The 10,114-nt window shown below is 37.6% G+C and overlaps 1 long non-coding RNA gene across 1 annotated transcript; it reads left to right on the forward strand.

The window, feature by feature from the left end:
* Window positions 1-524: 524 nt before the first annotated feature.
* On the forward strand, window positions 525-7,951 carry LOC121307056. Its single transcript, XR_005948266.1, has 3 exons — window positions 525-1,442; window positions 3,188-3,370; window positions 5,424-7,951. It is a non-coding gene; the product is annotated as an uncharacterized LOC121307056 (long non-coding RNA).
* Window positions 7,952-10,114: the final 2,163 nt, after the last annotated feature.

Below are 10,114 nucleotides of genomic sequence, written 5' to 3' on the forward strand. Positions count from 1 at the left end.
GTGGAACAGGCTGCCAGGCAGAGTTGTTGAAGAGGAGACTATCAGATCCTTCAAGAATAGACTGGATGCTGTCATGAACATATAACACGCTTTGTGATATAATACCTTTAGCTAGCCACCTGGAGGAAGGGAAGTCCATTTAACCATGGATTCCCAGAGGTTTCATTTCCCCTACTAACCTGGTTAGGGTCTTTTTTGTTTTTACCTCTCCTAACAGACCACGTTGATATTTCTTAAAAGGAGCACCATAGCTTTTACTGAGATTTAAAAACGTTTACAGCAAAGTATAAGAAAGCATAGGTAAGCATTGTACTGTATAGAATCTTGAGGTATGGTAAATCACATTAATAAAAATGACAACCCAGTGTAAACGATGGTAAATGCGGTGTAAAGCTAAAAATTCAGTGGTAAACTTAAGGATTGTATTTAATATATTGAAAATGGATTCTGTTGGATAACCACAGGAGTACTTGTGAAATCTTGTAGTCTCTGTACTGGCATGTGCTCAGGATGATATAGCTGTACATATTTAATAACTTGCTGTTAGTAATGACCAAGCTGTTAAATGTGTACTATCATACATGTGCTGAGGGGTTCATTGTGCTTTCTTACAAACCTAAACCAGCTCAATAGAATTTAGATCAAGACATCATCTATAAATCATTAATGCAGATTATTCTGTGCACCTACACATGACTCCTAACAGATTCAAGAAGTGTTTAAATTGTGCAACACACGGCTCCTTTTAAGAAATATCAAGCAGTCTTACATTGTCACTTACACTGACATTGTCAACAGGGCAAACATAAAAAGAACGTTAGTAATAGTTCTGAGAATCATGCTTGTGGTGACATCCTGCAAAGAAAGCTTAAACTGCAGAAGCGCTAACCTGCCATAAACCATAACTGAAATTAACCTTTCTCTACCCGAGGTACTGAATCTTAGTCTCAAACCACACTGAATAGCAAAAACAGATTTTCCTGAAATCTATCTATCTATATATCTATACAAACCTAAGAGTATCACAATACCTTTTCATTTTTCAGGTCTGTCTCTTCTCCTCCACCCCCCCCAAGGGAGGTAGTCATGCACCAAATCCCCCAGACTGCATCTTTCCTCCCCCTGCTGTGCCACAATATATTATCCTGTGCAGTAGTGCCACCACAGTGCATGGGTTGGGCGCTCGACGTTAAAACCCTAACTTTGCACTTTAATAACTTGGTGTGGTTTGTCATAATTGCCCACAGATTTGCATGTTCCATTGACTTCAATGTTGTGAAAGCGTGGGGAGTTTCATGATGCCACCTTGTGCAGTTTTAAGATCTGGATACCTTTTTTTTCCTCTATACTTAACGTTTTTTTTTGTTTTGTTTTTTGCTGTCAGGTACAGGCTACAGCTGCTGAATCTGCACCAAGCTGAGTAATGTACGGTCTGTGCTGAGGTAGGCCCTTTAGAAGGTTTGGTGAAAAAATATGAAACCGTTCCTGAGTTATTAATAATAAAAAGATAACCGCCTAGCATCCAGGACTCTGTCAAATCCTCTTAGTAAGGAATCCCGCCCCTGCATGCAGCACACATACATACATACATACATACATACATATATATATATATATATATATATATATATATATATATATATATATATATATATATATATATATATATATATATATATATATATATATATATATACAAAAAAACAGCAAAAAGCTTTTATCCAAGGAGTGAAAACTCACTATTTTAATAATTAGCTATTTACATTCACAATGTGGACAATGTTCACAATGTGGTTGAACTGTTTTTACAGCTTGTCCGTCTGGTCTCTTCTTTTTTCCTCGGTAACTACCAGTATTTAACCCTTTAATTCTCAATGTATCACACCTGTTTAACCCAACTATCACACACAGCTGTGTATCAATAGTAACCTCTTTTGTTGTTTTAATTAATTTTACTACAACTTTTTCATGTTCATGTTTTTAATTTTGTTTTAATTCATTTTATTGTAGTTTTTGCTTTTAATTGACCTGTTAAGTGCTTGAGATACTGTTGTATGAAAGGTGCTTGTCACAAAGACGGCTGCAGTGGGTGACGTCAGACCAGAAACCAGGAACCAGGAAATAAACAACAGAGGTGGAGTTTGGTGAAGCTGAACGATTGCTTTCACTCAGCATTTAATAATGAACAAACAGAAAATAAAAGGTTACAAAGACAAACAAAAGCACAGTCACTTTCGCCAAAACAGAGACAAACAAAATAGACTACACAGACAAAAACGGTGAGCTGATATTTTAACTATTATTATTATTATTGTTACCTTCATCTCCAATCCCGTTCTCCACTCGCCCAACACACAACCCCGACTGAGTGAAAACATGCTGTTTTTATGCAGCTGTACCGAGACTCGATTGCTAATCTCATTAAATTGGAGTCTCGGTACAACTGCACGTGAATTAATAAGTGCAAATCCCCATGCTCATATAGTACTACATTTTACCTGCACGTGAAGTGCTGTGCAATCATCGTGCCTAAATACAAATAGGCATTTTAAACCACTCGTGTTACACAGACCCATTTATATCCTGTGTACCAATGACTATACACCAACATTAACACACTGCATGTAACATACAACACAAATAAATAGCCAAGGAGCAGGGCACTTTGCCACAGTGCTATATAAATAAAAAAACATACTTATATCTAGTTCTGATTCTTGAAGGAGTGAGTACTAGGGGTCAATACCTGGGTACCTGGGTCACAGTCCCACGTAGTGTGAAACCACATACCCAGCAGTGACCCTCCTCAGGATGTGGGTTGACACATGCTTTGACCGAGGTGAGACAAAATGCATGATGGGAGTTCATAAGCAGCCACGCCTGCGTGTTTATTCTGTTGATTGAGACACACCATGAGACAGATTGCTGCAGGAATGACGTGGAGCGATAAAGAAACATTTGCTCTAATCAACATTTGGGCCGACGATTCAATCCAGAGAAGCTTGGATGGAAGCGTCCATAGCAGGAATGTCATCTTGAAAGCCTGAACAGTGCTAAGCCTTTATAAAAAGATAGGGTGTACAGACTTCAAGTAATTCCCTTTAATATGTTTTAAGTCGAAAACCTCTAGTAACTGTTGGATGTTTGCAGCTGTTTCCTTCTACCTATGCGTGCTTGCACATTGCAGCTCTCTGCCACTGCCACACAACAGCAACGATGCTGGCTCCAGGGATCAACCACAGTGCAGCCTCCCTAGCACCTCAGCATGGCAACCATCTGGAATGGACTGGGTGAAGGACTTCACAGGGATTGTCAGCTGGGCACTCCGGTCTGGAATGGACTGGGTGAGGAACTTCACAGGGGTCATCAGGTGGGCACTCCCATCTTCGGGGTTACTGTTCAGTAAAGGTATTTGCTATGAATACCTGTTATAAAGTAAACGTTTTAGTAAATAAAAGGAATTATTTAAACAATTCAGTAATTATATTAAAAAAAGAAAGTAGAGGGCAAGTTATAAACATGAATAGCCAATTTGAAGGTTAACAACTCTGGCCTGTGTGTTTCCTTTTCCTCGTTTATAGCCCTCAGTGGAGAACATCTAAATCTGCTATCTAATTTAAGATTGTTTAATGAATCCAAATATACTTCATAAGAAAATAAACAGTTTGTGCATAGAAAACAACTCACAGAACAAGACTTTCTTATATGAGTAAATTGCATGGTTGACCAAGAACAAGTAAGTATTATTGCAGCCTTAGTAATTTCATTTTCAGTAAAACTTTCACCAGTAAACTGTGGGAAGTGACAACGACCTCAGTGTATCAATTTTAGTTGTAAAAAGTGAATAGCATGGTTTTGTATGACAGCCTCTTAGGTGGCACAGCCACAAAATCTTTTTTTTTTTTTAATGATCATTTGAGTCACGGTTTTCTACAAAAAGCAAGTTTTCCACACACACACACACACACATATATATATATATATATATATATATATATATATATATATAGTATATATATATATATATATATATACACATACAGCTCTGGAAAAAATTAAGAGACCACTGCAAAATTATCAGTTTCTCTGGTTTTACTATTTATAGGTATGTGTTTGGGTAAAATGAACATTTTTGTTTTATTCTATAAACTACTGACAACATTTCTCCCAAATTCCAAATAAAAATATTGTCATTTAGAGCATTTATTTGCAGAAAAAAAGCAGCTCGGCTTTGTTTGATGGCTTGTGACCATCCATCTTCCTCTTGATCACATTCCAGAGGTATTCAATGGGGTTCAGGTCTGGAGATTGGGCTGGCCATGACAGGGTCTTGATCTGGTGGTCCTCCATCCACACCTTGATTGACCTGGCTGTGTGGCATAGAGAACTGTCCTGCTGGAAAAACCAATCCTCAGAGTTGGGGAACATTGTCAGAGCAGAAGGAAGCAAGTTTTCTTCCAGGACAACCTTGTACTTGGCTTGATTCATGCCAAAGCTGCCCGATTCCAGCCTTGCTGAAGCACCCCCAGATCATCACCGATCCTCCACCACATTTCACAGTGGGTGCAAGACACTGTGACTTATAGGCCTCTCCAGGTCTCCGTCTAACCATTAGACGACCAGGTGTTGGGCAAAGCTGAAAATTTGACTCACCTGGGGGTGCTTCAGCAAGGCTGGAATCGAGCAGATTTGTCTTTGTGAAGGGCGCATGAATCAAGCCAAGTATATTTATATATATATATATATATATATATATATATATATATATATATATATATATATATATATTAGGGGTGGTACATAGAGCCATTATTTGTATTCAATGCAACACACATGCAAACTTCACTGACACAGATAACATGGAATGCACCAGGGTGCACCATCCAGCTAATGCAATACAATTAATGGTAAAGTCTATCAAAACCCTCTTACAGGCTATTAGGGATAATGTTAATGTAACACAACATGAAGAAAGGTGTTACCATATGGGAATGGCCACGGTGAACCATTTTGACCAAAACACACTTTTCTTTGGATGTTTACCAGTGTCGCATAGAAAAACCCTCCAACATGTTAAGGCAGGTGGTTTAGGTATCGAATGGGCTGCTGATGTATCTGATGCCATCCTCACCCACCAATATCGAGGCTTGTATCATACCACTAATATCACATATTAAATTTGAATACCCTCAGGAACCTCTAAGGTACCTGCAGTGGTAAAAGCGGTTCAACCATTGGGACAGAAAGAAGGTAACCATGTATATACTTTGTATAATGTGGGGTGGGTAGGAAATGGTAGTTTGTACAGCCTTGATTGTTGTATACAATATAATGACATTGTAATGCATTGTAATGTATATATACTTACGCACTGACTATAGCACACTTTCTCCTTGCTGCTGTTTCCACTTAACCACTTAAAGGCTTTGAACAGATGACACATTGGTGCATCACCTCTGACTGTACACACACATCTATGGGAGCAAGATATATGTGAACCACACAGTCATACTGGGGTCCAGAATAATACATCCATTATGGCTGACAACAATAGATCACAATTCAGCAGAAGTACATCCACGTATGGCTCAGAACATTGCAAAGATTGTCAAAGCCTGGGGCTCGAGTCACGAGTGGGGTTTTGGTTTGGAGTTGTTGATAATGATTCAGTTTATTTTTTGCCATATGAAACGTGCCACGAGGCGCCAAAGATGAGAACGCTGTATTACTCAAGGAGTAAGGTCGGCATTAATGATTTAAAAGAGGATACCTCAAGGCACGTACTGGTGACCTCTGCCTTGAGGTACAGAAGACAGAGAACAAGAAAAAGGAAGAAGGTATGGCCCTATGACTTGTACAGCCAATTTGCTTTTCTGGCTCACTGCACATGCGCACAAGACTAAGAACAGAGGATGGAAAGATACCAGCAATTGACTTGTACAATGACTTGTACAAAGAGTGCAAGAACAATGGAAGGTTACAAAGTGTGGAATGTGTGCAAAACTGTTCTGGTTAAATAAAAGATACATAGATGAAAATGCCAGCACTGAGTGATGCAACCCCTGTGGAGAATGTTCAAGGTTACTTATGCAAACTGTTAATATGCTAATAGTGTTATTGCAAATTTACTAACATAGCTGCATACAAAATGCTATATATATTTGTTACTGATAAAGACATATAGGGGCAAGTGCTGGTAACCTCTGCTTCATGTCGTGGACCATCTCTGTTTTCAGCTATTCGAAGGTCCAAAGGAGCGACTGAAGAGGCAGCCAATACCCAGGTCGGCACTTGCAGGGTTAAGGAGGATCACATGATGTTTCCAAGGCAGGACAGTCTAGTGCAAGATCACTGTTTTGCCTTTCATAGCCCGCTTTGCTTGTCGTATATTGTTTTGCTACTGTTTTGTTTTTGCTACTGTTATGCTTTTCACACAAAATGTTCTAGTGCAGAGTGACTATTTTGCTTTTGATGCAGCTGTGCTTGAAAAATGTTAGGGAAAGAATGTGTTCAAGATCGCTGTATTTGTGTGAGAGAGTTAAACTGTTTTCCTGCGCTTTGAGCAAAAACAACTCCTTATAGGAAGGACTTCGAGACTGTTCCATAATATTGTTGACAAATTAATCTGCTCAATGTTGCTATGCTAAACTTCTGTAAGTACTGTGCCACCTTGTCTTAAAACTAAGAGAGAGTGTTTGTTTTACTGCTGCGGTGTGTTCCTGTAGCTGCTTCTCTTCCCTTACGTGCACTGTAATAAACTTCTTGAACTGAGTCATCAGTCACTTCATACAACAGGAGATTTTCCCCCTATTGCACTGTGTATAATATATACTGTGCAAAATTACTATAAGCAGGGCTCTTCATTTTTGATTTTCATTTCTGATGACGTAATGTCCCTTTGACTTTGTTTTTCACCGACATTGTTTCTTAAACTCTTGTTGAAGTGTTGATTGTAAAACAAGATTGCTTTTGTTGTTGTTTTCTTCCTGTAACCTGAATGACACACACTCTGTTTGATTCACTCATAATCAGAGATTCACAAAACACAATTAAAAGAAAACTTGCATAACTTTGCACAAGCCACTAGGATTTCAAAATTGGAATTAAAACAATTTAACTTTGCTGGCTTTTTGGTTTCAGGTTGATTTAAAAAAAAAAAAAAAAAAAAAAAAAAAAAGTTGTTAGCAAGCATTGTTAGCTACGAAATGAAACGAGAGTTTTAGTCAACTTACAGGGGAGAAAAAACCTAACAAAAGCAATGTTTTACAATCAACACTTCTATAAGAGTTTAATTAAGACATCGAAACAGAATTAAGGGACATTATGCCATCAAAAATAAAAAACGAAAACAAAAAGTCCTAACTATAGCAATGGAACCACAATAACCACTAAGAGTGTAATGAAAGAAAGATAATGCAGAAAGGTGATTTTTTTTTTTAATCGTTTGTGCTATTTTAAACTGAACAATAATGAAAATAAGTACACAATATTTTTAAGGCTTGTGGCCAGACAGCAGTTGTCTTTATGTGCAATCATTTCACATGTGCAAACCAATATCTGTGCATGCGTGCAAGCAAAATTCACAGTGCTACATATACAGTATATACTTAACTGTACAGTTATTTACACATTTTACTGCACTTTTCAACAAATATCTACTAAAAACAAAGGAACTATTTACAGTAACCATTAAGAACAGCAAAGTTATTATGAATGATAATGCATTTTTTTTTTGTCAAATGATTACAATGCAGAGAAAGCAGCACCAATATCAAACAAAAGATGCAATCAAGACTATTATACACCACTAGAATAACTACAGATTAGAACTTTGTAAGAAATCCTTAGTTTATTATTATTTAAGTAAGATATAAACCATGATGGGCTGTGTGGTTCCCATGTCTGGGGTGGTGATAACGCCCGAAGCGTCAGCCAGGGGCCTTTAACCACCCCAGAAGTGGAATATATCATCGGAACCGCGTGGCCCGAAATGGTTTATACCGCTTATAACACGGCTATCTGTCATTTGTGGGAAGAAAAACAATAACAAATAATTAACACATTTAAATTAAGACAAAACCAGAAGCTTTTACTGTGTATATATCCACAGTGTAGTCCCAAATTTTATTTAATTTAATTCATTGTTTGCTTATTAAAAATAAATTGCACATGTTCGTTTATTGTGAATTTCTGCATCCAAAGTGCCATCTCACTAGAAACTAGAGGTCTGAGTACAGCTGAATGATGGGTGGAGATTCAAATGACACTAAGGAAGTAAGGAGAGCAGACGATAGAGAGAGACTGAAGTTGGATCTTGAAGCGATTTTGTTAACTTGTTACATGCAAGCATTTACTATAAAGTTTATATATATTCTAGTAGGTTTTCATTCTTTTAGCTCTCAAAATATGTTTTTGTTATTTGTCAGACACCCTCACGTCCAAGTCATGCCACATTAAATTGATTCTAACCAGTTTCCCGCAGATGTTTAAAATCCGGGCCAGTAATTTGGCGGGCCTTGTCGTTACCTGCTTTTCTAAGAGTTTTCCTGACTGACATGAATACATTACTGCTGGTTTTAAACTGTCAGCAGAGATGTTAAAACTTCTGCTGTTAAAATATGTGTTTCGTCCAGCTGAGCGTTATAAAACTAGAGACTGAATACTGGTCCTAGTTGAACTTCTTGCACTGGCATAAAATTCCCTTATGTTGTTGAGATTTTTGGTGGATTTATTTCTATAAAATGAATGTCCATATTTTTCTCTTTAAGTACATTAACCAGCCTATGCTGTAGTTTTTTTTATTGTGTTTTTTCAATCTTCTATTTCATTTAGCTGTTCCTCATCAACTGTTGTGTCTGTTCTTGCTGGTGTACTTATTTTATTTTTTTTCAGATGGACTGCTGTTTAACCAATCAAAGGTGGTTATTTTTCCAAGCCGTGTTATAAATAGTCTTCTCACAATCATCCAGCAAGTGAAATGTAGCAATCAAAATGTAGCAATCAAAACGTAGCGATCCAAATTATTTAATAAAAAAACTGCAAAGAATTTACTGAGGCTAGTGTAGGCAAAGCAAGAAACGCTGCCTTTTTTTTTAATAAATATAAATAATTGAGATTGTGGGGTGATAAAAACAGCACTGCCAAACTCCACTATGCTACAGAAATACCGTATGGAGTGACTGCAAACTCTAAACACAGGCAGCCCCGGAGCCGGCATAACTATTAAACTTTTTTTTTTTTTTTTTTAAATCTACTTGGACTTCTAAAAAGCCATCGTGCCACATGATTTGCTAATCTTCAAGCTGCAATATATGGAAGCACATGCAAGTGGATACTGGTTAGAACATAGGAAGCAGAGAGCACTTACAAGAAGAAAGTTTACAAACGAGAGGAGGCCATTCCGCCTATCTCATCAAGCAGCTTCTTGAAGGATCCCAGGGTGTCAGCTTCAACAACATTATTGGGGAGTTGGTTCCAGACCCTCACAATACTCTGTGTAAAAAAGTGCCTCCTATTTTCTGTTGTGAATGCCCCTTTGTCTAATCTCCATTTGTGACCCCTTGTCCTTGTTTCTTTTTTCAGGTTGAAAAAGTCCCTTGGGTTGACATTGTCAATACCTTTTAGAATTTTGAATTCTTGAATTAGGTCGCCCCATAGTCTTCTTTGTTCAAGACTGAACAGATTCAATTCTTTTAGCCTGTCTGCATATTACATTGCTTTTAAGCCCGGAATAATTCTGGTCGCTCTTCTTTGCACTCTTTCTAGAGCAGCAATATCCTTTTTGTAGCGAGGTGACCAAAACTGAATACTATATTCAAGATGAGGTCTTACAAATTCATTGTGCAGTTTTAACATTACTTCCCTTGATTTAAATTCAACACTTGTAAGAGAGGGAACCCCTAACTGATGTAGTGTACTCACTTTATTTTCTTTTTTTAAGGAAAACATGTAACATTTGCAGTAAAGAAAGTGTGATTATTACATAATTATTTGACCTTACTAAATTAAATAGCCCAGTATCTGTACTGGCTCTAGTCTTTTACATTCCCTATCCACTGTCACATCAAGCTCCTCCCTCATGACCTTTCTTGCCACGCCTTTTTTTTTTTTTTTT

This window comes from Polyodon spathula, chromosome 52 (genome assembly GCF_017654505.1).
Source record: "Polyodon spathula isolate WHYD16114869_AA chromosome 52, ASM1765450v1, whole genome shotgun sequence".
In the NCBI taxonomy this organism is placed as follows: Eukaryota; Metazoa; Chordata; class Actinopteri; order Acipenseriformes; family Polyodontidae; genus Polyodon; species Polyodon spathula.